Source organism: Cibotium barometz, chromosome 31 (assembly GCF_041138505.1).
Source record: "Cibotium barometz isolate CiBa-2024 chromosome 31, ASM4113850v1, whole genome shotgun sequence".
Lineage (NCBI taxonomy): Eukaryota > Viridiplantae > Streptophyta > Polypodiopsida > Cyatheales > Cibotiaceae > Cibotium > Cibotium barometz.
Window position 1 is genome coordinate 6543725 of NC_141076.1, and position 11193 is coordinate 6554917.

General features: G+C 36.6%; 1 long non-coding RNA gene across 1 annotated transcript; it reads left to right on the forward strand.

The window, feature by feature from the left end:
* The first annotated feature begins 347 nt into the window (after positions 1–347).
* On the forward strand, positions 348–820 carry LOC147620450 (uncharacterized). Its single transcript, XR_015269930.1, has 2 exons — positions 348–489; positions 570–820. It is a non-coding gene; the product is annotated as an uncharacterized LOC147620450 (long non-coding RNA).
* Positions 821–11193: the final 10373 nt, after the last annotated feature.

Genomic DNA, 11193 nt, shown 5'->3' on the forward strand with positions numbered 1-11193 from the left:
TAACATGTTAGAATGGGCTTCTTGATATTTGTCTTGTATAAGTGCATGCTTCCTAATAGTGCATTTGTAAGGTTAGTAACTACAACATATAAAGATATGGTACCCTTGAATCTAGCCATGCACCTTGTCAACCGTGTTTGTATTTAGCCTCTCACTAATGTCTTATTTACACATATTTAGGAGGATGGTTAGAGCTTCCAAGAATAAAGGAAGAGTACACGGTGGTGAATCAAGTATTCTAGATTAGAAAAGACAATGCGTATTTGAGTTCTTCCATGGTAGCTGTTTTTTAGGATAACCTCTAGATGATACTGAGCGTTGGTATGTTTTCAAAATGTTCACAACAGCAGCAGGGCCAGCTTCATGACCTCGTCAACCATATGTGAGTCACTGGAGATGGAGATTTAAAAGGAGCTTGGGTGTGCTTTTGCCATGTCACACATGTACAAAGATGGACCACATTGGTATAGCTCATGTGTATGATCCAAGGTAAATATTAATTATGTTATAAAATATTACGATAAATTTAATATCCATTCTTAACGATTAAACAAATGATTTCCTTGCAGTCTAAGACATGATGATAATTGCTTCACGAGAAATGATAAAAGAGGACACTTCTGCACAAGTTCTATTTTGGGAAATGCTCAATGATGTAATGTGTAAGAGCTTTCCTATACCAGATTTCCAAGATTTTATGGCTAATGAGGTAGGAGCAAAGCCTCTTTCATTGGGAGCAAAGCTTAAATATCCACACCGTGCAATATGTTATGAACTTTCAAGATGAGAACAAGTGAATATATTGTTAATAACGTTGTGTTATGTTCGAAGATGAGGCATTATCACAATATCGATACATTAGATCATGGTGGATGAATGGCAAAGTTGCACGTGAAAATATCCTAGCCATGGATTGTTGGCTCAGTTGGTAGGACGTAAGATACCCACACTAGAGAAAGCAACTTATTTAAGTAAGTAGCAATGATTTTGCTCTCCTTGTTGGCTGTGGTATATATTATGTCACTTAGTTCTAAATGTTTGTTGTTCTATGTTAATATAAGCATTTATTCAAATTTTTATTAGGATGTAGATAACAACACTTGTCACAAATGCCAACCGTCAATCTTGCTAAATAAAAAGCATGCAAGTTGGTCGGTAAAGGATTCAAGGGCACCATATCTTTATATGTTGTAGTTACTGACCTTACAAATGCACTATTAGGAAGCATGCACTTATACAAGGAAAATATCAAGAAGCCCATCCTAACATGTTGAGGTTAATTCTAGATTAGTGGGAGAGGTAGTTACAAGAATGCATGAGCAACCAATTTTTTTATGTGAAAAAATTCCAGTCACTAGGAGACGAAGGCCATTTGTTATCAACATTGAGGACAACAACTCTTCACATCACGCGAGTACAACATAGAGAACCAACCTCGTAAGGAAAGGGAAAGAAAGTTAAACTTTCCACCACCTACTCCAAGCCCTCCAACCCAATACATGAGAACAAGAGCTTTAACAAGTTGTTTTGAGAGATATCCATGAATCAATGTGGGTTAGACGACACACTCCACTAAGTAGTAAGGTCACTTGCCAACGATGGTCAGGCGGCCCAATAGGGCAAGTGTAAGAAGAGCATCAAACATTTTGGCCGTGGTGTACTTGTGCCGTTTTTTAATGGTACGAGAGAGTGGTATGGAAGGCAATGATGTCAATTCATGTGGTTCTGCAATGATAGCATTGATCACACTTGGAGAGTTTTTCCCTTTCTCCACCCAACACGTCTCTCGGGCGGTGGTGTGGCCAGTGGTGGGAAGAGTGTTGGAAACATGGTTGTGTGCGCATGCGCGCGCGCGCGTGCACACACACACACACACACACACACACACACACACATGCGCGCGCGCGCGCACACACACACACACACACACACACACACAGTGGAGAAGCTCATGGGAGCACACAATGAGATGATATATAGATAATGAATGTGTGTTGTACAAAGATGATAAGTATACCCCAAGATGGGTGTATAATAGCACGTGGAAAAAAAAACGTTCTAAAGAGAAAAAGTATCCCGGTTGGTCCTAGCGTGTTCACACACCACTACCAAATACGGCTAGAAATCCCTCTTGGAAGTGATGATGTGAACAAGGGGTGCGCTGGCACTAAAAGTATAGAGATGTGCCAGGCTCTTTGGACTGTGAGAGGGATCCCATACTGATCCGCAAAAGTTTAAAGCTTTGCGAGAAGCTTCAAACTTTTCTCGTGATGACAGAGTCTTTGTCTCGTGAATAAATCTACCATGTTTTCATGTGTTCGCACATAAGCCAAGCTGATTTCCTCTCCAAAGCATCTCTCCCTAGAAATCTGCTAGCAGCTTTATGTTTAATTTTAGGAGTGACAAGAAATCTACTAGTGGCTTTATGTTTACTTTTAGGAGTGATTTTGATAGTCGGAGCAGAAACCGATGGTTCCTTTATTGAGTGTAGAGGGTGAGTACAAGAGTGCTTCTATATGGCACATGTGAGGTAGCTTGGTTACAAAAGCTACTGGCAAATATGGGTGAGCCCATTTACAGTGAAAATCTGAGCATCATACAGTCTAGTAACCCAATGTATCATGCTAGGACAAAGCACATTGAGGTGCATTATCATTTGTGAGGGAGAATGTTTTAGCAACAAGTAATATGGTTTTGGTGTATGTCAGCAAACGAAGGATCGGGCAACTAGCATCTTCCCAAAAGGCATTGGGTACAGAGAAACTCTACAAGTTCTGGAGCTTAATTGGAGTGCAGGAGGGTATGGAGTTGAGTTGTGTTAGCTCACATAAAATGGAGAGCTGGACTCACACACACACGATGCTCAAAGACAAGAACATAAGAATATAGAGTGTGAGGGAATGGCAAGCTCAAAGGAAAGAGATGAAGCTCTCTACATGTATAATGAGAAAGAGTAAGCAACCTTAAACTGTAAATGAGGTTGCTTATCTATTAGCTAACCTGCCTGTTTTGGCCACGAGGGAAAACTCAATGGGACAAAAGTGCCCATAGTATGAGCGCATGACCTCATTGTGTAGTACTATCAATATCTAACAAAACCCCATGTAGTATAAATGTCTTAATACATGGCACATATAAAACTTTTGAAAGAGTAAATGCATCCCCATTTGTAGTAGTGACCACAACTCTACCAATTCCTTTGATAGGATATGAGGAACCATTTGCACATGTGATGGTTCTTGCACTTGGGACAAATTTTGGAAATGAGAATAAATTTTTTTGTGAAGTAATGTGCTTACTAGCACCACTATCAAAGTACCAAGCATCCAATTCTGTCAACTGACATGCATACATCATGAACAGAAAGGTCATAACTGCAATGTACAATCCATGCCCAATCATCTTGAGCAAAATTTGTAGATTCCTTCTTCTCTGCACTTGGTGCATACCACCACAGCCATGCCCGATTCTGAAAGATCCATGCCCCCTCTACGCATTGAATTCTAGGATGCTGCAGCAGAAGTAGCAACTTCTTGTGTGTGGGGCAGAGCTTCCCACTCGGGGCCTCGCCCACGAATGTCTGGGCAAGGGACTAGTCTGGCGGTTCCTCTAAAACCGAGACAGAAAAAACTTTCCTCACCTAGAAAGCACGGGCGATTCCTCTAGGAAAATTTATTCTAACATAGTCAAGAGCCTTAATTAGGGGCCTTTTCAATAGTTCACTCAGGGGTCTTTTCAATAGTTCGTCTACTCACTCAGGGGCCTTTTCAATAGTTCCTATCCCATAGTACCTAGGAGTTTAATCACATAAAAACCATATGGACTCTCAGTTGGGGATCAGCAAGATCAACCAACAAGATCCATGTAAAAGAGCCATGAACTCATCCGTTGAAGACCAACAAGGCCAATAAACCAGATCCATGCCCGTGTTCAGAAAATAGCTCCAACATATTTTTCTTCCTCGTCGCACGCGTGGGTATCTTGGGCGACCGAGCATTGTATGGTCAGCACCCTCTAGGCTCCTTCGCAGGTCACCTAACGCTTCACTCATAGGCCGCTTCCTTGGTCCCTCATCCACTATGTCGGAAGCTCCCTCATCCACTATATCGGAAGCTCACCGTTTTAATCGAACCGAGGCTAGTCAAGACCTCAACGGCCTTGCCATGCGCGAGACGTCCTTCATTGACTCTCCGTCAGTTGTTGAGCAACCTTTTCACTTAGGTTCTCATCTCACGACCTTATTCGACAAGATAGTCAAAATGCTTCCCCAACATTCTTGACATAAAACAATCTTTAAAAATAAATTTCATATACACATACGATTTCCAACAAACTCCCATTATTCCACGTCATTTCTGATTATTCCACATTCTTCTACATCAATTCACATTGCATCATTCCACATCCATTCATATCCTTTCACATCATCCTACATCCATTCACATCATTTCATATCCAATCACATCCATTCACATCATCCTACATCCATTCACATTAATCCATATCCAATCACAGCCATTCACATAGTCCTACATCCATTCACATCATTCCACATCCATTCATTCACATCGTCCTACATCCATTCACATCATTCCATATCCAATCACATCATTCACATCATTCCACATCCATTCACATCGTCCTACATCCATTCACATCATTCCATATCCAATCACATCATTCCATATCCAATCACATCATATCACATCCATTTACATCCATTTACATCCATTCACATCATATCACATCCATTCTCATCCATTCACATCATATCACATCCATTTAAATCCATTCACATCATATCACATCCATTCACATCATCCTACATCCATTCACATCATATCACATCCATTTAAATCCATTCACATCATATCACATCCATTCACATCATATCACATCCATTCACATCATTCCTACATCCATTCACATTCATTCTCAAATTTCTCAAAATAAAATATGCTATTCTTCTTTTTGAATAAAAGATTCATGGGATTTACAAAATCAATTATACCCATATTTACTCTTTTAGTATAAACACTAATCTATTTATCTAAATGAATTATTTTCATAATTCTCATAAATTGAATGATTCTATAATATTTATGCATAACCTTCTTTTTTTCTCTAACTATTGAATAATGCTCAAAACTCCACTTTTAGCATAAAATTTATTTATGCATGTACATATATAAAGATAAATATAACAAAATTTTCTCTTTTCTCTATTTAAACAATTATGCATAAATACTATAAAGTATTTTTCATAAATACGATAAAAATCATTCTTTTAGCATAAAAATATCTATGCCTAGAATATGATGGGAATTCCTCTTTTTGATTTATTAAATTTATGCATAAAAATAAGATTTATCTTTTTTTTTTAAAATTTTTGCCATAGCTTCATTGTAACTTTTGAGAATGTTCAATGAATATTTATAATTGAAATATGATAAGAACTCCTCTTTTAAACTAAAATTTATTTATGCATACATAACATAATTATAATCATAATTATAAGCATGATTAAATCTCTTGATTATTCTTAAATATCCATTTCTCATTTCCAAAAATGTTAGCATAACCCTCTTTTGACTTAAAATGAATTAATACGATTTTTCTTAATCATAAACAAGCTTAAAGAAATTAATTATCATTTTTAACTAGATTAAAATCATAAAAATACCTAATCTTCTTCTCTAGCTTGTCAAGCCTAGAGTTTTGTTTAAGATAATGAGTTTATCATTAAGAATCATCCTTCTAAAAAGGACCTAACCATAAAGATAATGAGTTTATCATTAAGAACCATCCTTCTAACAAGGACCTAACCATAAAGATGATTAATCTTTTCAAAAAGAGAAATTTACTAGTAAAAATACTATAATTAAGCGTAAAGATTAGTATTAAACCATTTAAATATTATGAATCATTAGAAAGCTTGATTTCAAGAAAAAACCATTTAATTGAAAGCTTCCCAAGTATTAGAGGGGTTGGGAAGGAAATAATCATTGAGAAAGATAGAAAAACCATTGGATTAAGGCTTACCTTTGATTTTGGCTTGATTCTTTAAAGAAAGAAGTGAAGCCCACAAAGCAAGCTTTGGCCACCAAGTTGGGGAGGGTATTTTCCAAGAGAGGATGGAGAATTGTGAAGCTCCAAAGCTTCCAAAAGTAGAGGCAAAATAGAGGGATAATAGATTACACTAAAATGAGGATAATACTGGCATGTAATTACTCAAAGATGAAAATACAAAGGAATGAGGGTCTATTTATAGGTGAGAGAGGCCACTAACCAAGTCCAACTGGGATCTAGAGTCTTCCAGCTTCAGTTTGATCCATTTTGGACAAGTTTTGGACCAGCTTAGCTTACTTTTTGATTCAGTTTGCAGGAGGAGAGATAAAAATATCTCATTTTTTTGAATTAAAAATGCAAGGTAATGATGAAAAAAAGGCACCTCCTTCATGAGCCCCTTCCCTCTACTGAGGTGTCAAAATTTAATTTTTTTACTAATAAATCTTAATTTTTAACTAATAAACCCAGTACTTGGTCAACTCTTCATCTTATGTAAGCATTAACTCATTTTTGGCGGGATTCTCTTTTATTCTTTGTATTTTGGTCATCCCAATACTTGGATTATTCCTATTGGCCCTTTGGAACCTTATTTGGACCTTAATCAAAAGATTCTGAAAATGTGGATCCTTAGCTAAGGTCTCTTATACACATATTCAATTAATTTGTATCTGAATTTCGTATTATCTCTCTCTAAAACATTTTCTCTCTCTAGGCCAAAAACAAGGGAAAATAATATTTTCTTGTATTCAGAAATAGGAGATGATTACAGAAATTGAAGGGGAGGTTCTTACACCTTTAGATCTCCAAAGCTGGAGGGAGGAATCTTACATCCTATCCCACTTAAAAAACGCGAGATGTCCTCATCTCGCAACAACTGGAGAATAATCTATTTCATCTCTTTCTTCTTCTTCTATTACTTCCAGCGTTACTACCTTGGAAGTGGACGGCTGGTTTGGGAACTTCTCTCTTTGTTTTTCCCAGTTTTTAGACTGAGGTCTTGCATTACTTTGCATTGAAGCTGAGGGTTAGTTAGGGGGTCTACCTTTTGGGTTTTCCTGATTTTGACGGAAAGGACCTTGATTACTCTGGAAGGAACGAGCTGGCATCTGGAATCTGGGTCCTTGACTTCCTTGTCCTGAAAACCTTGATCCAGAAGGAGTTGGGCAATCCATAGTACGATGACTGTATCCTTGGTAGTTAAAGCATTTAAGGGTGGAACTTCTGAAGTTGAATTCCAGGGGATTTTATTCCAGAAAAAAGACCTTTCTTTCATTCTCAAACTTCCCGTATCCCGAGTTTGACCTTGTTGTCTTCTTTTCCATAGAACAAGGATTATCCATGACTTACTTCAACTATCGTAACTTGAACAGAATTGAATTTCAAAAGAATCCATCAGTCCAGCCTAACCCCATCCAATCCCATGGGTTAGCCAATCGCCCAACCACTGTATTGATAGGATCCATTATAAAAATTTGGTTATGTTTTGTCCCGGGTACCAGAAAAAAGAGTTCCTAGGTCCCCTAGCCGGCACTCAAGCAAATTATAAAATAGACACACCACTTACGCACCCAATATGAAATTGACACACCACTTACGCACCCAATATGAAATTGCCTTTTTTAGATTAATCTCTCTATAAAATAGAGTTGGAACGAAACCACAGAGTTTCCCATCAGGATCTTCAGTATTTCATTTCCCAATCCAATTTCCAACTTTTCCACTTTCCATCCCTAAGATCCAATTTCAGTCATTCCTTCCTCAGCGTACCTATGGCATCATCGGGCGACCAGAACGCTCACCACCTGCTCACTTAGGGGTCTTTTGAATAGTTCCTAGAGCCCATAGTACCTAGGAGTTTAATCACATAAAAACCATATGGACTCTCAGTTGGGGATCTGCAAGATTAACTAACAAGATCCATGTAAAAGAGCCATGAACTCATCCGTTTTAAAGACCAGCAAGGCCAATCAACCAGATCCATGCCCGTGTTCAGAAAACAGCTCCAACTCATTTTTCTTCCTCGTCACACGTGTGGGTATCCTGGGCGACCTAAAGCCCAAGCACCGTATGGTCAGCACCCTCTAGACTCCTTTGCATGTCACCTAGCACTTCACTCATAGGCCGCTTCCTTGGTCCCTCATCCACCATATCGGATGCTCACCGTTTTAATCGAATCGAGGCTGGTCAAGACCTTGGCCGACCTTGCCACACGCGAGACGTCCTTCATTCACTCTCTGTCATCTGTTGCAACCTTTTCACTTAGGTCCTCACACGACCTTATTCGACAAGGTAGTCAAAATGCTTCCCGAGCATCTTGACATAAAACAATCTTTAAAAACAGATTTCATATACAAATACAATTTCCAAGAAACTCCCATTATTTTACGTCATTTTTGGTTATTCCACATTCTTCTACATCACTTCACATCGCATCATTCCACATCCATTCATATCCATTCACATCGTCCTGCATCCATTCACATCATTCCATATCCAATCACATCCATTCACATCATTCCATATCCAATCACATCCATTCGCATCGTCCTACATCCATTCACATCATTCCATATCCAATCACATCCATTCACATCGTCCTACATCCATTCACATCGTCCTACATCCATTCACATCATTCCATATCCAATCACATCCATTCACATCGTCTTACATCCATTCATTCACATCGTCCTACATCCATTCACATCATTCCATATCCAATCACATCATATCACATCCATTCACATCATATCGCATCCATTCACATCCATTCATTCACATTGTCCTACATCCATTCACATCATTCCATATCCAATCACATCATATCACATCCATTCACATCATACCGCATCCATTCACATCCATATCACATCCATTTACATCCATTCACATTATATTGCATCCATTCACATCATTCCTACATCCATTCACATCATATTGCATCCATTCACATCATTTCTACATCCATTCACATCATTCCCACATCCATTCTCAAATTTCTCAAAATAAAATATGCTCAATATTCTTCTTTTTTAATAAAAGATTCATGGGATTTACAAAATCAATTATACCTATATTTACTCTTTTAGTATAAACACTAATCCATTTATCTAAATGAATTATTTTCATAATTCTCATAAATTGAATGATTCTATAATATTTATGCATAACCTTCTTTATTTTTTTGACTATTGAATAATGCTCAAAACTCCACTTTTAGCATGAAATTTATTTATTCATGGACACATATAAAGATAAATATAACAAAAATTTCTCTTTTCTCTATTTAAACAATTATGCATAAATACTATAAAGTATTTTTCATAAATATAAAAAAAATCATTCTTTTAGCATAAAAATATCTATGCCTAGAATATGATGGGAATTCCTCTTTTTGCTTTATTAAATTTATGCATAAAAATAAGATTTATTTTTTTTTGGAAAATTTTACCATAGCTTCGCTGCTTCTGAGAATGTTCAATGAATATTTATAATTGAAATATGATAAGAACTCCTCTTTTAAACTAAAATTTATTTATGCATACGTAACATAATTATAATCATAATTATAAGCATAATTATGATTAAATCTCTTGATTATTCTTAAATATCCATTCCTCATTTTCAAAAATGTTAGCATAATCCTCTTTCAACTTAAAATGAATTAATATGAATTTTCTTAGTCATAAACAAGCTTAAAGAAATTAATCATCATTTTTAACTAGATTGAAATCATAAAAATACCTAATCTTCTTCTCTAGCTTGTCAAGCCTAGAGTTTTGTTTAAGATAATGAGTTTATCATTAAGAACCATCCTGGATCTAACCATAAAGATGATTAATCTTTCCAAAAGAGAGATTTACTAATAAAAATACTATAATTAAGCATAAAGATTAGTATTAAACCATTTAAACATTATGAATCATTAGAAAGCTTGATTTCAAGAAAAAGCCATTTAATTGAAAGCTTCCCAAGCATTAGAGGGGTTGGGAAGGAGATAACCATTGAGAAAGATAGAAAACCCATTGGATTAAGACTTACCTTTGATTTTGGCTTGATTCTTTAAAAAAGAAGTGAAGCCCACAAAGCAAGCTTTGGCCACCAAGTTGGGGAGGGTAATCTCCAAGAGAGGATGGAGAATTGTGAAGCTCCAAAGCTTCCAAAAGTAGAGGCAAAATAGAGGGATAATAGAATTACACTAAAATGAAGATAATACAAAGATGAAAATAATAAGGAATGAGGGTCTATTTATAGATGAGGGAGGCCGCTAACCAAGTCCAACTGGGATCTAGAGGCTTCGAGCTTTAGTTTGATCCATTTTAGACAAGTTTTGGACCAATTTAGCTCACTTTTTGATCCAGTTTGCAGGAGGAGAGAGGAGAGATAAAAATATCTCATTTTTTTGAATTAAAAATGCAAGGTAATGATGAAAAAAAGGCACCTCCTTCATGAGCCCTTTCCCTCCTTACTAAGGTGTCAAAATTTGATTTTTTTTACTAATAAACCTTAATTTTTTAACTAATAAACCCAGTACTTGGTCAACTTTTTATCTTATGTAAGCATTTACTCATTTTTGGGGGATTTTCTTTTATTCTTTGTATTTTTGTCATCCCAACACTTGGATTAATCCTATTGGCCCTTTGGAACCTTATTTGGACCTTAATAAAAAAAATTTAAAAATGTGGACCGTTAGGCTAAGGTCTCTTATACCCATATTCAATTAATTTCTAATGCACATTGGAAGATTCTTTTTGAACTTCCGTTTCAAGGGAATTCATCTTAGATATTAGGAGAAACTTTGTATCCAAAAATATCTGAATTTTGTATTATCTCTCTCTAGAATATTTTCTCTCTCTAGGCCAAAAACAAGGGAAAATAATATTTTCTTGTATTCAGAAATAGGGGATGATTACAAAAACTGAAGGGGAGGTTCTTACACCTTTACATCTCCAAAGCTAGAGGGAGGAATCTTACAGATTCTTTCTTTTTCTCCTTCTCTAGCCTTTTCTTGCACTCATGTATGTACCCTGGTTTCCTGCTGATAGAGTTCATGGTGCTCATGCTAGATCAACTATGTGGAGGAGAGAGACTCACAAAATACAATAAAATATCTTGCTTATTAAG